Source organism: Carcharodon carcharias, chromosome 7 (assembly GCF_017639515.1).
Source record: "Carcharodon carcharias isolate sCarCar2 chromosome 7, sCarCar2.pri, whole genome shotgun sequence".
Classification (NCBI taxonomy): Eukaryota; Metazoa; Chordata; class Chondrichthyes; order Lamniformes; family Lamnidae; genus Carcharodon; species Carcharodon carcharias.
The window spans coordinates 56,380,293-56,401,636 of record NC_054473.1 but is presented as its reverse complement, the minus strand read 5'-3'; the positions used below and the strand labels follow the sequence as shown (position 1 = coordinate 56,401,636).

General features: G+C 39.1%; 1 protein-coding gene across 12 annotated transcripts in view; it reads left to right on the top strand.

Moving 5' to 3' along the window:
- The window catches only part of foxp1b (forkhead box P1b), a 518,322-nt gene that overhangs the window by 76,742 nt on the left and 420,236 nt on the right, over positions 1–21,344 (top strand). For 8 of the 12 annotated variants that reach the window (XM_041192646.1, XM_041192648.1, XM_041192643.1 and 5 more), the window contains one exon: positions 773–871. The exons of the other annotated variants lie outside the window; for them this stretch is intronic. The gene's annotated coding sequence lies outside the window, so the exon portion shown is untranslated. The remainder of the gene's footprint in view (positions 1–772; positions 872–21,344) is intronic. 12 annotated transcript variants of the gene reach the window in all.

Here is a 21,344-nt window from a genome sequence, read left to right as displayed (position 1 = left end):
CACAATGTTTATTTACACAAGGCAACAAGGTGTCAAGTGCTTGTAGTTTCTGCTATTGGTACTTTAAACGGTCTGGATAATTGAAACTTTTATTGGTTGTAGTGAAAACAGTATTTTTAAAAGAAAGTAGAAAGTTATGAATAAATGACTTTTTAAATCTTTTGCACAAATCTTATTGTTACTATAGGGTTCATTGGATCTGTCCAGAGTGTATAGTGAGTGAATGGGCATAGAAGTACCCTAGCTTGACATATAGGAAAAGAGGAGTCATGGGATGTGGGTGGAGGAGCATAGCTTGGCACGGAGGTTATGAGGGGCCACGGGGAGTGGGTGGAGGGGCACAGCTTGGCATGGGATGGGTGAGGGTTATGAGATGACATGAGTTGGCATGGATAGGGCATGGTAGATGTGGGGTATGAGGAGTGATGGCTCTTTTTTGTTTTGCTGTCCTTCTTACAACTGGGATGATGCCCCAGAGCATTGAGGCGGGCCTTTTAACCAGCCCACCACTGTACCTGACAGCCCCTGTGGCTCCCCCTGAACTCTTTCCAGGGTCAGTGGGCAAGACTCCTGTTATCACCCGCCCTTCTCCCCCAGAACTAAAATCCTGCATTTGCTGACACTTCCTCCATTGCTGTGCATGCCAAACCGGGAAATTTTCAGATTCCCGCTACCTGCCTCGACATTATCCAACCTAACATTAAGGTCAGTGATCTTTCTTCTGATGAAAGGCCACAGACCTGAAATGTTAACTCTGTTTTTGTCTCCACAGATGCTGCCTGACCTGTTGAACATTTCCAGCATTTTCTGTTTTCATTTCAGATCTCCAGCATCCGTTGTACTTTGCTTTCATATAAAGGTGGTATACCAGGTATTACAGATTGATGTAGCCTTAAATTTGGATTTTGGCATTTTAATCCTCTAACCTAATCAAAACAACTTTTCCATTGAAATAACTGTCTTTTTACTAAAACAGATCTCCCAGTGAAGATAAACAGTACAGTTCAAAAATGTAGTAAGCCTGTAGCACACCACTTCCCAAACTTTTTTCCAATGTGATCCCATTTTAACACTCAAAATTAACACAACCCCAGTCACCAACAAAAACAAAAAAACAATAAAGCAGCGTAAATAACATTCAGTATATGATTAATGTTTGTGTATTATAGGTCAACATATAATACATCATATAAGTACGAAATCTGTTTTTAACAGTATTTTATAAAAATGTTCTTATATTATGTACTCACCAGTACATTACTTCATCTGAGCTGCTCCAACTCATGGACCTTGACCAGGCTGGAAGCGCAGCTTGAAGGTCTTGAGGTAGCTGATGTTGGAGCCCAGGTCATTCTGCAGTGCCAGGGTGATGGGGTTGAGCTCAGACAGGCTGTAGCCCAGCAGCCAAGGCATCACTCCTGGGTTCATGGACAGAGCCAGGTTTTATGAGGAAAGTGAAATACTTCTGAACAGGCATAAAAGCTAACATGTGACAGTTACTGACCACTGAGGTTTCAGTCAAACTCTCCATATTTTCCAGTGACAGAAGAGCCAGTGAAGTGGTCACAGGCAGAGCCCATGGCCTGAGAGAGAGAGACTGAGACACGAGCAGGGCAAGGGGACGGCTGGGTGCTACCTGGGCCTCGATGCTAGCACGGAGGACAGTCTCAGAGGAGGGGGAGCTCGAGACCCAGTTTGCTATTTCTGCAACCCCAATTGGAGTCACAACCCACAGTTTGGAAATCACTGTTGTTGCATAAAAATACAGATGCCACACAGCTTATAGATTATGTGTGCCGGATTATGATTGTGTCAAAAATCTGATTTATACTTGCACGTTTTTAACCTTGGCAATAGCTATGCTAAAATTAAAAACTGGAAGTAGAAATTCAGCAGTAAGCCAAATTAGGCAAACACCTCTGTTTAGATGTGGATTACGTTTGGTACAATTGTTCAATAAACGTATACTCTTAACAATAATTAACAAAAGCAAATTACATGATACATGATTTATATTTAATGGAGACATCTGATTTTTTTTTTATTTCTACATTTTCCTTGGTAGCAATTAACATGTTCTTTTAAAACTCTATATAAAATGGAGAGCTCATTTAAATCCTGCTTGAATCTAATTGAGTTTAAGATGGCAGTTACAGCACCTTTGTATAAGGTCCATTTCCATCCTCTCGAGTGTAAAATAATCCTGATTTAAATACATTTCAAAAGGTAAAATCCATTTAATATGAATATTTTTAAAATCATTTTAGTCCAAGATCATGAAATTTACTACTTTTCCATATAACATGAATGTATTAATTAAATCGTTAAGTGAATCATTTGCTTGTCCATGAACTTTTTGGCATTATAAATATGTGTGCTGTCCTTTGCTAATGTTGGCAGCAATATTTTCCTCACTGAGCACAATTGATGTGGGCACATGGAGTTCACAAGGTGTAGGTAATGCTAGATTTTTAAAGATATTTTTTCAGTTGAATTTCTTGCTACTTAAGTTAGTATGGTCATGGGATACATTTTCTACTTTAGACTTCCAGTACCAACATCAACCACTTCCATAACAGTTATATTGTATGGTCAGGCACAGAATAAAATTCTCTCTAATCTACCACCTTCTACTACATCGTTGCAAATATTTTTCTTTTCCCCATACATTGTGGACGGTTTTATTCTGTGATCCAATGCCTGCTGGGAACTAGGTTAAGGCTGCTGAAAGCAATTTCATCTAAGTCTCTGCAGCCAGCTGAGTGAAGAGATCATTTTCGTATCAGTGTAACATTGGTTTGAGTGTAAATATCAGAGCTGAAGTAATGGTGCCCTACCCCACTACGTGACTCCATTTTCATTTTTTAAGCATCCAGTGAGTGAGTAACTGTATTTTAGATTCATTTTATTTAGTGCAGTTTAAATTTTGAGAGATTACTTAGAGTTTTAGGACCAGCACATGTGCTTTTTTCCCCCCAGAACTGGCCATCGAAAAATTTTCAGTTTTTGTCTCCAGTATCAGGGTACAACAATCCCAGATCGAACATTTTGTTAAATACAGGGTAGGCTCTCTGTTCATTGCTGCAACAATGTCTGCCCTTAACAAATACCCTCTTGTTGATATTTTCAATTTCCACGTTTGTTCTCCCTAGAGTTTATGAAGCTAGAAATTCAGGTGTACCAATTTTGTGCATGCAGGGGGCATATGGGGAGAATGGTATAGCTTGAAATACCCCTAATATTGGGTCTTCGGCCTCATTTGCATTGACCTGCTGAGCTTCAGAGAGAAGCAAACAGGCCATTGGCAAAGTGTGATTGATGCAGCCCAATTTTCAATGCCGGATAAATGAGGTATCAGAGTTACTGGGAAGGGGGAGAGGGAAGGGAAAGTGATGGCTGTTGATGATGCACGTTCTTTGAATGTAGGGTTAGGAGGAGCACTTCTGCTCCTGTTCATGCAAACATAGGGCCAACTTAAAATCAGACACTTCCAATTTTGGCATCCGAAACTCCTCCCTATTGCAAGTATATTTTGCAGCACAGGTGTCAACTTATTTCTATCCTCATTGGTTCTCTGTCCAAGAATAAATTGAAATTAAAATCCTTGGGGCAGGATTTCCCCCCCCCCGTCAGGGGCGAAGTTGAAGGTGTGCTTCCGATCGGCGCCCCTGATTGGGGGCACGGCGCCATTTTACGTGGGTGGGCCAATTAAGGCCCGCCCAGCGCGACATCCGCACAGAGGCGCTATGCGCTCCCTGTGCCGCTGGTGGGGGGGTGGGGGGGATCCCAAAACCGAAAAAGCGCACTCATCTCCCTGAGGCTAAGTGCTGCCTCAGGGAGATTGGCTGTTTTGTGCCAAATATGAAAAATTTGAAAAAAAAAATTCCTGACGTCCCCTCATGTGACACTGTCACCTCATGTGAGTCACATGAGTTGGGACATGTCCATAATTTTTACAAAGACTTTAATAAAATTTTTTAAAACCTACATGAAATCTCATCCCGCCCGTGGATGAGGTTTCATGCTTTTTCTAATTCCTGCTGGGGCTCCTGGCCTGCCCTCCAACCTTAAGGTTGGACGGGCAGGTGCATTAATTACTTTAATGACTCAGTCAATGACGTCAATTGGCCATTGATAGGTCGGCGGGCAGGCAGCTGATTTTGCTGTGCCCCCATCTACTGGAAAATTTAAATGGGGCACGATGATGTTGGGAGTTCCGCCCGACGTCACTGCATGTCATTTTACGTGTCGGCGCGCAGGCCCTGCCCCCTGCTTACCGACTGGAAAATCCTGCCCTTGATCTTTCTACAAATTCCTTTCTGTCTCCCTCCATATGTCCCTCCAATGCCATCTCTGACTCCCTTCTCTTTGCTCTACCTTTGGTGGCAGACACTTGTTCCCCTCACACACCACATCTTCATAAGCTTCCTCAAAATACATTTCTTCATCTAAGCCTTGGTCACACCTAGCATACCTGCAATAACTTAGTTTCCACTCCTCTCTGTAAAGTGTTTTGAAACACTCAACGCTAAAGCATTTAAAATTTTAAATAAACTGTTTAAAGTTCTGTTATAGCCAGTATATTTTACAGAATAAATGGTTAAGATATTTCTATATCTGTAGTAAACAGCAATGTCCTAATATACTTCCACCACTTGGAAGGTCCCCTCTGAGTCACTCACCATCCTGACTCGGAACTATATCGCCATTCCTTCACTGTCGCTGGGTCAAAATCCTGGAACTCCCTTTCTAACAGCACTGTGAGTATACCTACAGCACATGGACTGCAGCGGTTCAAGAAGGCAACTAACCACCACCTCCTCAAGGGCAACTAGGGATGGGCAATAAATGCTGGCCTAACCAGTGAAGCCCACATCTCGTGAATGAATGAAAGAAAAATACCCTAATTTACTGCCTTTGAATCCATATATTAGCTGTAATTTTTAAAATGTGGGAATGGAGAACCTGCCTCAAAATATAGTTTAATATTCTAATGGTTTGATTTGCAGCATAGGCAAAGCCAACAAAAAGTGATTTTTGTTGTGTATTGCACTGAGTAAGACGTGCTCAATTGCAGGCAACCATTGCTGAAAAACTTTAGCTACACCTAACCAACAGAGAGGGCAGAATAACAAGACGCTCAGCTCTTGCAATATACTACACTTCCCACTTAAGAAAAAAACTTATATATTGAAATGTAAAATGGCACTTGTACATAATTTCCAAGAATACAGTATAACTAAACCAATATCAACAATACCTGAAACTTAAAAGGTTGAGTTGCATTTTTTTTATTTGCTGTAATCACAATCTAAATATATATGACCAAAATTACCAGAGTAATTTACATGTCAATATTATTTCCTTAACACCAGTATGTCTTTAATAAAATTATCATCATTTGCCAAAAATAATGAAAGGAATGACTTATTACTTTTTCCTTCCTACATACTTTCAATTTACCTATCTGGCTTCTTTCTCTTTTGTCTGGCAATCTCCTCCCATTTCCATTAGCTTAACTCTGCTCTCTCAACATATCTGGCTGTGTCACACTTGAACTTTGACTTTAAATACTAACTCCACTTAATGGTTGAGACTTTGACATTGATTTGTCTTAACCAAAGACCTTGGCTCACTTTGCCTGACTGGTGGATTCTGTGATTTCAGAAAACTTTCAGTTTCCTTGTGACTTTCACTTATTTTCTGACTTTCACTTGGGACTGCAAAAGGAATTTGGACTATAGGAGGTTTTTGTTGCTTTCCCTTTGTCAGATTTCCTCTTTCAAGCAAATATCTACTTGTTTGATCTACACTGACAGATTCTCTTTCCAATCTTCACTAGATACGTGAACGCACCTAGTCTCTTTACAACAACTCCAATCACACACTTCTCCTTATCACCGCAGTGGTTTTTCACATGACTTTCTGACCAGCACTGAACTCTTGAAGTTTCACGCCATGTATATCATGACTCATCTTCACTTTGTCTTTCTTTCCTCTTACTTTGCTATTGACATCAGGGTAAACCTTGTCCTAGAAGCATATTTAAACACTAACTCGTAAGGTGAGCAACCTGTATTAGACTGGGTTTATAGTGTAAGAGAACAGAAAATTGTGTAGCCTGTATAGAAGAGAAAGATAGAAATTACTGCCTAGTCTTTCATCTAGCAAATACTTCTGCAAAGACCTCTTCGCAATTTGTGCATTTCTTTCTGGAGCACCATTCAGTGCTGGTTGATATGGAGGTATTAGGGTGTGTTTGACTCCATTCATACACAGAAATATTTCAAACTCTTCAGACACCAACTGTGACCATTAATTGACACCAACTGTGACCATTAATTGACACCAACACCTTTGGCAACCCATAAATTGCAAACTAACCTCTCAAAACCACAGTAGTTTTGACACTTGTGGTATTGGGCATAGACTCAATATTTATCCATGTGCTATAGCTATTAGATCAAAATAAGGTATTTTTTCCATCCCACCACAAAGAAATCGGCATATACTCATTCTCACGGTTTTCTTGTGTTTAACCATGGAATGAAAGGAACCTTGATCAGATCATTTTTCATTCTGAGACATGTTTCACAACTTTTCACTAACTCTTCAACATCTCTATTTACCTATAGATACCAGAAAAAAATTTCTTGATGCTGCTTTCATCCAGACTGTCACTGTGTGCTCTTGTTGAAGTTTATCTGACAATCTAAAAATCCCTCTCTAAACTTGGAGGGAACCCCCTAAACCCCCAGGAGATAGCCTTGATCTACACTCCATTCATTCCTACATGTGAAATACACCTGCAATTTCTCGTCATCAAACTCTAGATTGGCCATTCATGACTTAACTGAGCACTTTACTGAGCACCATATCCTTGTGAGTTTCTTCACTAATTTCTCTGGCTGACAATGGCATGTCATTTTTGAATGTAAAGTAATTGATAAAAAATGAATCAGTCTCCACATGAAATCTCCAAAGAACATCCACATTTGTATGTTCTGCTGTCTTAAGATATTTAACATCGTACTGGTGGCTAATTTTGCCATTTAGTCCTCCTTGTACAAAAACCAGTTTGTGCTCTCTTAGCACTTCTCAATGTTAGATGTACCCTTACTGATTCCTACTATAAATAACTTAGTCTAATATAACTATATTTTCTTAAGCCAATTCCTTCCCATCAGGGAGACTTTGTTCCCTCCTATTATTGACAATGGCACATAATAGGATGTATTGGCATATTCTCCTGTAACACTAACTTGATTTAACTGACTACTGATATTGGAATAACTAGTCAGTTTCATTCCAGTTTGTGGAAGGGAATGTGACTAAGGAATTCCTATACTCTCCTTCCAAGATAACAGGCACTGCTGGAGCTGTATCAGTGATGAAAGTAAGTTGTGAATCTCCAGTTTTCATTTTTCCTGTGGGCGCTGGAATTATACCTTCAGCCCTTTTACTCTCATCTTGCATGTGTTGTTTTTTCTTGCTCTCTGACTGAGTACAACTCTTGATCTTCCTATTGTATAACATCAACTTCTGTTTCCATATCTATTTTTTGTGCATTTGCAAAGTTCCAGATTCCTGGACTAGCTTCAGATGTACCATGGCCTCAACCTGGTGCATGGCTGCAATCTGGAGCGTTACTGTTTCTTCTACTCCTGCATGCAGTCTGGATATGACCGACCTTCCAATGGGGACATTTAAATGGTTGGTCATCATGGCAAAGGTAGCATCTAAATTTCTGACTCTGAGACTGTGAACTTGGTGCCGTTGCCTGGATCTCACTGAAATCCAGTGGACCTCCCCTGCTGTCTTAGGAAAAGTACTTTCTTGCAGTTTGCAACCATCTCTTTTTGTTATATCCATGACTGTGGCCTCATCGCAGGCCCCCTTCCATGTCGGTTTATTGCCTTTCACAAAAAAACTTTGCCTGGATGTTATTGTTACTTAGGCCTCATAAAGATGTGTCTCTAAGGTCGATTTCTAAGCTAGCACCATACCCACAGTGACAATAGGGTTTCTTTATTTTGAGAATATAACCACCAACAGTCTTACTTAGCAATTGCATCCTTTCATGGAATGTAACTTGCAGTGCAATCTCATTCTTAATCAGGCCATAATATGGGTCCAGGATCTCATTAATTTCAGAATAGTCCATAGTACTGGGGTCTTGCTGGCAACATTGCTCAAAAGCATCCGGCCCCAATATTTACTTTTTGCTCATCCCCTATTTTATTCGTTTCCAGCCAAATGTGTGACCTTCATCCGTAATTACACCAGTCATCTTTGTTAGAGTTGAATTCCCCCATTGTCTGCAAATATGATTTCAGTGCCATTTTTTTCAATTACATGCCATGCTCACTCACTGTGTATCTGAATATGATGTACACAAATGCAGCAATCTTTCAAATCACTCAAACTTCCTCAAAATCAATTTCAGAAGTCGAAAAAAATGTCACCATGTTCCTCGGTCCTTAATTTCTCAGATGAAATATAAGGAAAGAATTCCATCTTATCCTCGTCATCAAGTTTCTGTTGTGCATTTCACTGAGTAAGACTGATACGTGCTTAATTGCAGGCAGCCATTGTGGAACAATTTCACTTACAACTCCCAAAGAATAGGGGCAGCAGAGAAGGCAGTATAACAAAATGCTCAGTTCTTGCAAAATAAACTTGTTTGTTTTTACATTTAATACTCCTGGTATTAACATTGTGATTTGATATTAATAGGAAGCTTTAGTAACTGTGTATGAAGGAGGAATTAATTGGGGTTGCTCATTTTAGGTCTTCTGATCAAGGTTCTTACTATAAGTTTAGGAATTTTTAGTTCCTCACAGTTGGAAGACAGTATAAGTATTGAGAGTCTTTTCATCATAAATGGTCATATAAAACCTCTTGAGGTCTTTCTAATTTCCTTCAATTATTTCATTTTTCAAGGTATTTTAAGCCTTTTTTAGACCTTAATGTAGCAGGAATCCTTGTTGACCTGAGTGGATAGGCAGAAAATATGCTTTCTGCTGAATACTAATTCCACTCTTAAGCAAGAGTTGCATCAGATGACAATTAGCCTTCGCTTTATGGGGAAGGGTATATTCTCTGCTCTGTTTCTGATCTAATGATGGGACTGAAACTTATTTTGGGGTTGGACATATATTGTTTGCACTGCTACCATTCTGCCTTATATCAACTGAAATTTTAATTGTGAAAACAGTCACACTTCCATCTAATTCTTTTCCATTGTTTGTACTTCGTTTTATTGTGCTCCACAGTTTAAACTGCCAAAACTTAACATATAGAGTGAGAATTATAAATTGCTATAATATTAGCATGTTAATCTTAAATTCAAAATTAGTGCTGGGTATGGGAAAGAATGCGCACTTAAGCTTAATAGCTAAACTGACTTGGTACTTTGCATTCAAAAATACAGGAAAATCAAGCTCCTAGCCTGTCATGGTGAAAATATATAGGTTTCCTTAGTTGATGATGTTAGATATTAACACAGGTGCTAATACTTTTCATTAGTGCTAGCAGAAGAACTTGGAATGTTTACCGAGTGGTTTTGCTGGAGATGTAAGGGACCCTTACACACCCAACATCCCAGGGCAGAATGTGTGTTTAGGGAAATAATAGAAGCAGGTACTCTTAAGCACTTAAATAAAATCTTTTTGATGTTTTCAGTAAATATTCTGCTGTTGATTTGATTTGTGTGATTTTATTGAAAGTGAGAGTAATGACTCGAAATTCATTCCAATGGAAATTAAAATTTGAACAAGAGTACTATTGAAGATTTCCACTTCCACAGTGGCAAAATCAACACAAAGCAACAAACAAAATAAAAAGTAATATTATCTGCTCAACATCTTACTTGGATTTGTAGTTAGTTATTTGTCATTTACAAGACAAAGTTTTTTCAAATGTTTGACTTATAGGGTGCTACTCAATTTCATTGTTGTCTGATTAGAAATATGCAAACCTAAAAGGGCATTGACTTAGGTAATAATAACTGTAATCTCTGGCTCCCCACAAATACTTCTGATGTGACCTTTTATTTGCAGTACTGCTATAACTCTGACTTTTTTTTTTCCTCTTCATTGTTTTCAAAATGCATTGTTGCTACCCAAATATTAATTTCTCTTGACATTCTTTGTTCAGCTCTGTTCAGGTGTTTTGGGTGGATCGACACCTAATTAATTGCAATTAACTGAGTCTTGTTGGCTATTCTTGACCTTTTGCTGCTTCAAGAATGTTGACCATCCCATTATATTCTACTACTACAATTCTATCATGGTCTAACTGGTTGTACTGCTCTCTGTTCCACTTCTACCAGTACATCTCCTTCAACTGACTCTTCTGTTTCTTGCCCTGACTGATATCTTTGGACCAACATATGCATCATCTTCATCTTACCCTTTTTGATAGCATCATTCACATGCATGGGAAAAACTTTTACATCTATGCTAATTACACTAAACTCTATCTCTCTGCTGCTGTTGTACCATTTGATTCTCTAACTGATGGAAAATCCTGAATGAGTTGAAAATTTCTACAGCTCAATGTCAGTAAAACTGGCAAGAGCTAAATATGATGGATTCAGTGCTTACGTACATCTAGTTCGGGTTCCATCAACTTCCCTGGCTACCTACTTAGCCTGATATTCATGGTGTACAGCTTTGCATTCTGATCTGAGCTATAAACATTGTTGCTAAAATCACCTTCTGATACCTCTGGAACATTAACTAGTTGTTATGCCGCTGTTTCACTCTCAACAATGCAATATTTTCTTTGTTGGCACCCACAACTTCCCTTTCACAAATTTCAGCTAATCTAGAACTCCAAGGCCTGAGTTCTCTGTAGCACAAAGTCCTCGACACCCATCTCTTCCACCAAAAGCTTCAGTGCCTTCCTCTTCTGCATGAGATCAATTTGAAGATCCTTGTTGTTATTGTCAAATCTCATTAGCCTTTTTACTTCACCCAATGGAAATCTTCTCGTGTACTACACTCCAACGGAATCTCCTATTCATTTACTATGAATTCTGCTTCTTAATTGTTTATCCCCTGCACCATCCTTTCGCTGTTATGCCTGTAATCTTGTTTCAAAGTACGATTGCTTTGCAACCTTTTATCTTGCCTTTAAAATCTTCTCAAAAACCTACTTCCTTAGCCTTACTTCTGGTGTCATCCCTCAAACTCCTTCACTATCTGCTTGTCTTCCACTTCCACTTACAAAGTGTTGAGACATTTTCTTTGCGAGTGCTATACAAATGAAAATGGCTATTGCAGAAACCAGTGGTCTTGCCGCATTATCTTGCAGCATTTTGGCAGAGCATGTAGAGCATCATATCATTAAGGGTGTCATCAAACCTGTTGTTCTTACAGGATATTAAGGTAAAATCTGCAGTATTCTTCTTGAGACATCACAGAGTTAAATGATAAGTGACAGTTGCTTTAATATAGACTTTGGACTACTGAAGTGTTGGGACTTGCAAGCCCACATACTGGTTACTTCAAAATCCATCAGAATCTTTAAAAATGGACCAGCAAAATATGCACCTGAGGAGTTTTGGGTGTCTGATGCCTCTTGCATTTTTGTGCTTATAGTATGGCATTTCCCTGTCTACTGGTTTAGGATTTCAAATAACTTACATAGTTCCTTTAATCAGCAAATATGATTTGTAATAATACTGGGTGTAGGGAAAATTAATTTCACTGAACAGCCATATGTTATCAGCTTCAAAGTGATGTCAGGTTAAGTCTAGCAAAATCTAATAGTGGCAAAACAGGTGGTGCCAGTTTCAAAGATAAGTTAGTTCAAGTATCATGTCACAGGAATGTACTGAATGTGACTTACAATATATAAATTATTGTGGGTTTCAAGTATGTGCTGTTCCCCACTTTTCCCCCAAATCATTTGTCATTTGTGGTAAAAATTTGAACTTTTTGCTGCTTGTTCCACTGATTTTAGATTGCTGAGGGGTTGCACACCATAAAGAATGACCCGATTGCTGGGAAAAGTCTGTATTTGAAAATCCAATTAAGTGTAATTTTCTTTTATTATTTGGAGTTCTTTCATAACTCGTAAGTTTAGTTCCTACCAGTGACAAAATAGTGGCTACTTCAGAGAACAAGGCAAGTGTTTTCAGCTCTTCATAATTCATGTGTCAGAGAACATACCAGTTCCCAATTTTGACTCTATTGCCATTGAATCTTTTTTCAGACTTTCATCTTAAAGACGAGATCACACTAACAGGAAGACTGACCAAATGTTTCCAATTGGGTATAAATTCCAGTAAAGCCTGAAATGCATTATATAATAAGTGCCAAGAAATGTGCTGGTACAGTAGTTGCACAAGTTTAGTGCAGTAAAACAGCTTAGCTACTTATGGCAATGAAATAAAGCAAAGCTTTTTATTGGCAGGTAGTTAACATACACCAGATGATGCTGCACCACAGACAAATAAAAAACATGTTTGTTTGGTTGAATGTGTTTTTTAACAATGATGGTTAGATGTGGGAAGACAAGCTTGGTAATGTATTTAGAGTAGTTCAATTTGGTTTGTTAGTTAGCAGGCACAGCAGAACATTATGTTTTGTTTGCTTACGTCATACTAGTTTGACCAACCACAACAGTGTTTCTAAACATACAGAACTCATTTTAAATCCCATCTGATTTGCTCAGTTACTCGGTCCTAACCAATGATTCAAAATCCTCCTCTCTCTATTCCAGACTCAGGACTACGTATGGGTAGACAGGGAGAAATATTTTCATTACAACACCTGGTCTTTGATGAGCAATTAAAAAAATTGAAGGGGGAAAAGGGAAATATTTCACATGTCAGTAAAATCTCTGCCAAGTGGAAATTTTTTTTGCCAGTCTGAATCAATCATCCCATGGAGTGAAGAATATTTTCACCAAATGTTAAAATCTGTTAAATTAGCTCCAATCTATCTGGGGGCAGTATAATGATACATGATTAAACCCATACATTTCGAGCAGAATTCAGTTTTCTCAGAGCAGATTTTAAACAACTTAAATTTTCCTCATTATGCTTTTACCATTTTGGTTTTGACACTTGCAAATGATTGGTGATATAATATTCTTGGTATTGTTAGGCTAATACAGAATATTTACTGACCCTGCAGAGGTATGCAAAACAGGAGCTTTACTGTGACACAACTTACTATGCTGGCTACATCTTACATGAGTCTGCATGAGAGCGAGCAAACCATGTGATGTTACATCATTTCCTGTGATGATGTACACATTACCTGATTAACATATTACATGATTAAAATTAACCCCATCTACTACAGGGGATAGTACGTGAGATGCAACCTGATGAATAGTGAAGGAGAAGACAAGTTAGATGAGATAGCTTAGAGGAGCAATTTTAACTCACCGACTTGATGGGAATTGGGTAGGGCAGCCTATAAATTGGCTCAATTTTTACCATATCACCACTGGTTTGGTGGTTGGCCCACCAGACCTAGGTAGGTGCCTCATGTACCAATGCAAGTCATTTTAGTCCAGACTGGAGACCTTATGAAGGAAAAAAAATAGAAAGTGTTGGAAAAATGCAGCAGGTCTGGCAGCATCTGTGGAGAGAGAAACAGAGTTAACATTTTGAGTCCAATATGACTCTTCTTCGGAACAACCTAAGAAAAGCCAAGTAAGAACTCCTGCTGCTTGGCTGTCCTGTTCTTTCTAGCCGCAAGAAGGAATTATTTTGGCTTGACATGGAAGGCCTCTTTATCCTTTCAATAATTGCTGTCTTGCCTTCATCTAACAGGAAAGCTTTGGCAGCTTCTCTAAATGTATGCAAATTAAAAGCTCATGTTTACTTGTAGCTGGTGCCTCAGCCACTGAAATACAGTTACAGTGGAGGCTGCTGGGAATGGAGCAGTAAGCCTGAATGGCCCATTTTAAAGTCTCTCCCACTATGTTCCTGCCAGGCGGGGTGGGTTAAAATACACCCCATTTCTGGCTTGGACTGCTTACCTCTTGGCAATCATATCTGCTAAAGTATTCAGCTGTTCAGTCAATTCCTCCGACACCACTGTCCAGAGTCAAAAGTGTTTCTGTGAGGCTGCAAATTGCATGTACATCCTCCGATCTAGTGTACTGCACTCGCTGCTCACAGTGCAGTCTATACTTCAGAAAACCAAACACAAATTTGGCGATTGCTTTGCTGAACACCTCCATCTGTCTGTGATTGCAACTTGATTTCCTGCTGCTAGCTTTCAGTTTTTAGTCACAATTCCACTCAGGCCTCTGTCATTTGCTTTCAGCACTGTTCCAATGAACCCACTACCATTAAGTGTTGGCAGTATGGGTTAAGTATGCTTGTATTTCTGGAGATGGGGGTGCAAGGGGTGGACTGCTACTTGGGATGGGGCTCCCATCGAAACTGTTGGGCGGGGTGACCTGCATTCACCAGATTCCTGTGTCACTGGATCCTGCTTTGCCATGTGGGTTGTTCTTTTTATGTAGCCTTTCCCCCAGCCCCCAATGTTTTGGCTTTTCACACACTCTGTGTACACGTTTTCTGTTTACTTCATTTCTCTCATAATGCTTCCTTTTTTCTCCTAATATCCACTTCTGTTTAATCATTGTGCTTTTTCACAAAGACTTCTATTTATTGTTATGCATATGTGGGGCTTCTCATTCCTTTCTCATTTCCCTTGATCTGTTCCCCTTTAAGTAATATTCATTTAAATATCTTCAAGTCTGAAAAAGAGACTTAGAACCAATTGACTTCTCTTTTTGCATTAATGTTGCCTGATTTGCTGAGTATTTTTGTTTTCTGTTTTTGTTTGCTTTATCAAATCTTTTGGTTACTGCATTGTTTATTCTTTGTCTAATTCTCCAATAAGGTTCTTGTTTTTTTGTCTCAAAAGCTTTAGAGTTTTATCTCTTCATCTTTTTTCTTTTTCTCTTCAGTCGGTGAATTATGAAGGAGCAGGGGTTCCTTGTGGCTATGTAGACCAGAAATAAAATCTAATATTTTATTATGCAGTGTATTTATACACTGAAGCATCAGGGGAGGCTCACGTTTCCAAATATGGTTTTGTAGAGGGTTAGGTATCTAATTTACAGTTCATTTTCCTACTTACTTGCGATTATGAGTGCTATCTTACAATTAGATATTTTTATTCTCTGCTAGTGGAAGTTTTTGTGTGGCTGATTCATCAGAGAATGGGTGGAATGTCTCCTGGAAACTGGTGTAAATATGCCAAAACTGCCTTTTGCCTGAAGCTGGGAAGGTAACCCCTTTACTGTTCAAAGCCACGAACTGTATGTGATCAAAACCATTACAGTGTCTGGAATGCTCATAGCCCCAAAGCCTTATAATAGTAAAGAATAGTTATTTGGAGTCAGAAGAGGGAGTAACGTCCCAACACGTGTAGAATCCTTAAAATATTATTTTACTTGTAGAGATGATGATCTGAACTTAACTCTATCAAGGTTCACCCAACTATAGTGTTAGCACTTCAGCATTTAGAAGATTGTGGCGAAAATGTCTTCGCGACCAGGGTTATCAGAAAAACTTGAAAAAACCTGGGCCACTCTTCATAAATCCTTATCTCAAGCCTGAGATTTGATTACCGTTTTGCAAAAGCTAATTTAACCTCCATTTGAACCTGATGTTCTGTTATGGAAAACTGTCACACTGATCAGGTCACTGAGAGCCAGAAGAATACAGTATGTGAATTGTGTCTTTAGCCACTGAATATTCCTACGTGATCTAATATAAAGATGGAGAAACACTCAGACCTCATCCTGTTTCCCTCTCAGGTTGTAAATGAATTCCATGTGGCTTAGGAAATCATAATTTCATCTATCTTTGTATCACAAAATGTGGAACTAGAACATAAATTGTATAAATCTGAAGAGATATCTATTACAGTTTAGGCAGAATAAGGATGCTGATTATCAATTTAACTGTTTCTGCATTGTTGAAGTGAAAATTGAATAAATTGTTTCACTTAAAAAATGAATGTACATTGTAACTTGTTTATTCTACAGGAGTAGCAGTAACTATATGGGTTAGTGCATGGAATAATCTCACTTTCAGCAAACACAAATTAGATTTGAACTATTTGGTTTAGTTTCTTGGTTGACTCAGTAAGCATAGAGCAAAGTGTATTGACATTGGTTTTCCTTCTCTTTTAGCTCTAGGTTTAGGAAAAACTGAGGGACATTTTGATGAAAATTATGTTTCCTTCAACAATGGCCATTGGTGCTGGCAAATAAATAGTCAAATTTGAACTTCACCTTGCTGTTTTCTTCATATTTTTTAGGACCAGTCAATTGTTGACAATGGCAGTTGTGTCACAGTAGTAATTCTGTTGGATCAAGACTTGGAGATGTGTTACTTAATCATTTTCACATGTGCTTGTAAATTATGATTGGTGTTACTGAATGCATGCACTATTTATGCATTAGGCAGCAGTCGTTTCAGGAATTTGGAATGACACACATTTAACCATTAGTGTTGCAGACAGCAAAACAACTGCTGGGACAGATTATAGAAATCACAGCGCAGGAGACGACCTTGAGGTTCATTGTGCATGTGTCCATGCTAGTTCTTCGACTGGAATTAAATATTATAATCCTATTTTCATTCTCCTTTAATATTTCTTTTCAAATACTTAACCTGTTCCATTTTAAACAGTGTGCTAGCCTCTGTCTCAATATCCACTTTGGTAAAGAATCCCATGGCCTAAGAACTATCTATATGAAGAAAGTATTAACTCCGCCTATGACTCCTGTTAGTGGTTCACCACTTAATTTAAATTTTTTTTATATTTATTCATGGTAAGTGGGTGTCGCTAGCTAGGCCATCCCTAATTCAGGCATTTAAGTGCTGTGGGTCTGGAGTCACATGTAGGCCAGACTGGGTAAGGATGACAGATTTCCTTCCCTAAAGGACATTAGTGAACCAGATGGGTTTTTACAACAAATCAACAATGGTTTCTTGGTCATCATCAGACTTTTACTTTCAGATGTTTTGTATTCAAATTTCATCATTTGTCGTGGTGGGATTCAAACTCAGGTCCCCAGAGCATTACCCTGGGTCTCTGGATTACCAGTCCAGTGACAATATCAACTCGCCACTGCCTCCCCTGATAATCTTTAACCTTCCATTCCAAGCTTCTCTGGAGGTTAATCTTCCATGATTTACCCTCTAAAAACACTTAATGATGTTGATGCCTCTATTACATCTCTTGACCATTTCTGCTTAAGTGAAAAAGCCACTTCTGAGCTTTTTCCAAAATTATAATCTTACATGGTATCATTCTAATGAATCTTCAATTATCCTTTGTCTTATAATTTGTCAACCTTCTGTTCTTTGACACAACTCCCACGTCGAAAAATCTTTGGAATGTATAGTCAGTGCCCCTGTTACGTGATACTGTAAACTGTGGGAAGGACACATGGCTGTAAAGAGATGGAGGCAGGTTAAGTGAATGTTAATCAAGGAGACAGATGGAGTATAATGCACGGAAGTGTGAGGTTATTCATTTTGGTAGTTTGGAATATAAGATTTTGGAAGTCTTATGACAGTTGTATAAGACTTTGCTGAGACCACACCTGGAGTACATCTGTGTACAGTTTTAACCTCCATTAAGAAAGGATATACTTGCGATTTGCATTACAGATGTTACAGCATAGGATAACTGGATTTGGTTCCTGGATTGAGGGGGTTGTCCTATGATGAGAGATTGAATAAACTGGGCCTATACTCTCTGGAGTTTAGAAGAAAGAGAGATAATCTCGTTAAAACGTACAAGATTCTGCAGGGATATGGATGTTCCATTACTGAATAGCTACAAGGATGGGATAGATGGATTTTTAGTCTCTTAGGGAATAAAGAGATATGGAGAAAAGGGAAGAAAGTGGAGTTAGGTGAAAGATCAGTCATGGTCATATTAAATTGCAGAATAGGCTTGAGGGGCTGTATGGTCTATTGCTGCTCCTATTTCATATGCTCTTATGCTATATTCCTCTTCACCCTCAATATTTTGGGCTGCAGAATGTTCTGAGCTGGGTTCATCTACCTTGGAATCTAGGTGTGGGGCTTGGTTCTTAGACAGATTGTAGATATATTCTGATATCTGCTTAACACTGGCTATTAGTACTACATGTAATCAGGTTACAGAGTAGGCAGGTAGCTCCTAGGCATGATTCTAACCTTTCTCTCATTCTCTCTCTCTCTCTCTCCCTCACTCACTCTCTAACCCCCCCACCCCCCAACCACTCACTAACACTCTCTCTCGGTAATACATCATCACCTATGTCACCATTAGCATATCCCACCTGTTAATCCTTCACCTCCACCTCTACCAAGTATATAGTATTCTGTTTTTAACAACAGGAAACTATATCCTTAACTATTTAGATTATATTTCTGTAGCACCCTTTTTACAACTATAGATTCTAGCCAACTCCAACTCTTACTCTTCCCCTCCACCAGTCACATTCCTGGGGAATTCAATTAACTGCCCCACCCTCCCACAACATTCTCAGCCCTTAGGGAAGATGTGTCAGAGAGATGAGGGCTTGTGTCTTCATCTGGTAGGGCATCATTACCTTCAGAGTAGAAGAATACTTTAGCATTATGGCTGTCAGCATTGCTGGGAGACAATGTAAGTGGCAAGATGACTGAACTGCAAAGACAACAAAGGCTTTTCAACAAAAGACTGGTCTAAAAGGGAAGACTGAAGAGATTCAACCTTTGCACCCTCTAGGACTAAAAGCGAAGAACCCGGGACACTCCAAGGAACTTGTTGCTCCCTCAAAGGACCCTGGGAAGAAGCTTCAGAGGAGGAATGATTCAACTCTAGGGAAGACTGTAACACCTGTATCCTCCACTGCTGTATCAAAGATTGAAAAGGCATTGAAGATCGAAATTTCAATGAACTTCAATGACAAAGGGAAAAAAAACAACAAACTTTGGGTAAGACTGCCAGGAAAAGAGCTGATTTCCCAATGATTATTCAGGAGGATCGTCTACTTTCTGTAGGCAGTGGTAAGATAGCTACATTTCACTCTGTACGAAATTGCTGCACTATGGATAATTGGAAGAAATGCTGAGAATGTGGAGACAAGACAGCCTCATCTTCTGTAATGAACAAATTTCCTGTAGGCTGTTAACTCTGGGACAAGACTGCTGTACGGGACTCTGCAGCCTCATAAGTGCTAAAGGTTCTGGTGCAACTTCTGTGCTGACCTCCAGCTCCGGAGAGAACAAAACTTTCAGCTGGGCCTGAAGTATGGGTGCCAATTGACTTTCACCCTGGGAAGGTACCAGCTCTTTAACAGTGTGACCTTCTCTGGACTCTAGCCTGGACTCAGGCAAAGCATACTCTCTGTAAGACTCATCATGAACAACAGGAGACAATGCATTGATTGGTTCAGTGGAATTAAGATCTGAATGCTGCTCAGCCACTAAAAGTGCAGCTGATTCTTCTAAATAGATGGCAGAGGTTCATAAGGTTCATCAACAGGAAAGATGAATCATTCTCTAGAACCTCAGCCTCCAAGAGGTCACTCAGTACTGCAAGGGATTCTTTCTTATCACTCTCTAAGAAGTGCCAATTCAGATCCAACTGGTCTTCATGGGAATGGTCACCATCTGCTGCAGTGTCTTCTGTATCTGCCACCTCTGGTCTTACTTTGTGGAGAACTGAGAGATTCATAACTTCCTTGTCTGCCCTTGGTCTAGTGGATGGTACCTCTGTGCAAGAAAGGAGCTCACTGCTGAGTGTATTAACTTCCTCAGCTTCTGAAAGCTGAATTTCCACTGCTTCTAAGTAAAAGGTTGAAGATTGTTGCATGAAAGACAGTGAGTCTTCAAATGATGAGCAGCATCTGTTTTTTCTAGGACTCCTAGAAAGTGCCAACATCACCATTCAATAGGGATGTAAGTTGCTTGTGGAGAACATAGAGAGAATCAACAATCTATCACCCCTTGTAGCTAACAGGAGTGGTGGCATAGTGGCATTGTCAGTGACTAGTATTCCAAAGACTCAGGGTAATGCTCATGGGATTGGGGTTCGAATCCCACCCAGGGAGGTGGGGAAATTTGAATTCAATAAAAATCTGGAATTAAAAGTACCCAAGTATGCCTCTTGAAAAACACATGACTGGCTGGTGTCAGTAATACATGATGTATTAGCATATCCCATCTGTTTACTCTTTACTACACAATGTCTTGGTGTTCAATGAATGCTCACATTTATCTTCTTTGATGTTTCTTCCATATCCTTTTTGAGGCTCCATTTTCATATGTAGTGTCAGCCTGTCTGCACAGTTCTGTGCATAGGCATGTCAATAAGATCAGAGAGATTCAAAAACTTAGCACTATTTCAGTTGCCCAACAGCATTAGTATAATGGAGAGCATGTTTTTACAGGCCATCCACCTTCTCAGGAGTCCAGAAAGGCATTGATTTCATGTATGTTGCTTGTCAAGCCCATGAACACATTGTCGTACCTTTATATCAACCAGAAGAACATTTATTTCATTAGTGAACAGTTGGTATGGGAACACCAGCACAGAATATTGCAGGGCATGTTGACTTCTTTGGAAATTTCTGGGGAAGGTATAAAGTATTGTGTTTTAAGCAAGCCAGTAACAAACGTAAGCTTTAAATCGGTCACCAAAGCAGATTCTGGAAATCTGAAATAATAACAGAAAATGCTGGAGATATTTAGCAGGACAGGCAGCATTTGCCTAGAGAGGAACAAATTTAACATTTCAACTTTTATTAACCTGAAACATTAAATTTGTTTTTATCTCCACAGATGCTACCTGACCAGCTGAGTATTTTCACCATTTTCAGCTTTTATTCCTGTAACCTTTCAACATACATGAGGAGTCACAAAGCAGCTGTACTCACAAAAGCTATGTTTCCATTTGGTTCAATAATGGTTCAGTTTGTCACCAAATAGATTGCTTAAGGGAGGTGCCAAGTCACTGAATTCAATTTTAAGCCTCCTTTGTGATTTTTTTTCAGATGTGTCTGATTGGCAGCATTTTGAATATAATAGGCATCAACTTGCTAAGTTTACTTACAAATATTCATTGTCTAAATCCTCTTTTGAAAATGTTGTGAACAGAGTTGCAAAAACACTTAATAATTACATTTTCCATATACTGTCCCTATTCATGTTAATAATTCATTGCCCTGGTTCTTGCATGACATTGCTAACTGCTTATCTTTCTTATACTATTTTATATGATGGAAGAGAAGGCTGACTTTCTTGGCTACTTGTTGTGCATATTAATAGTTTTAACTTGCTTTAGTGGATACTTTAAGGTCTGCCATTTTCG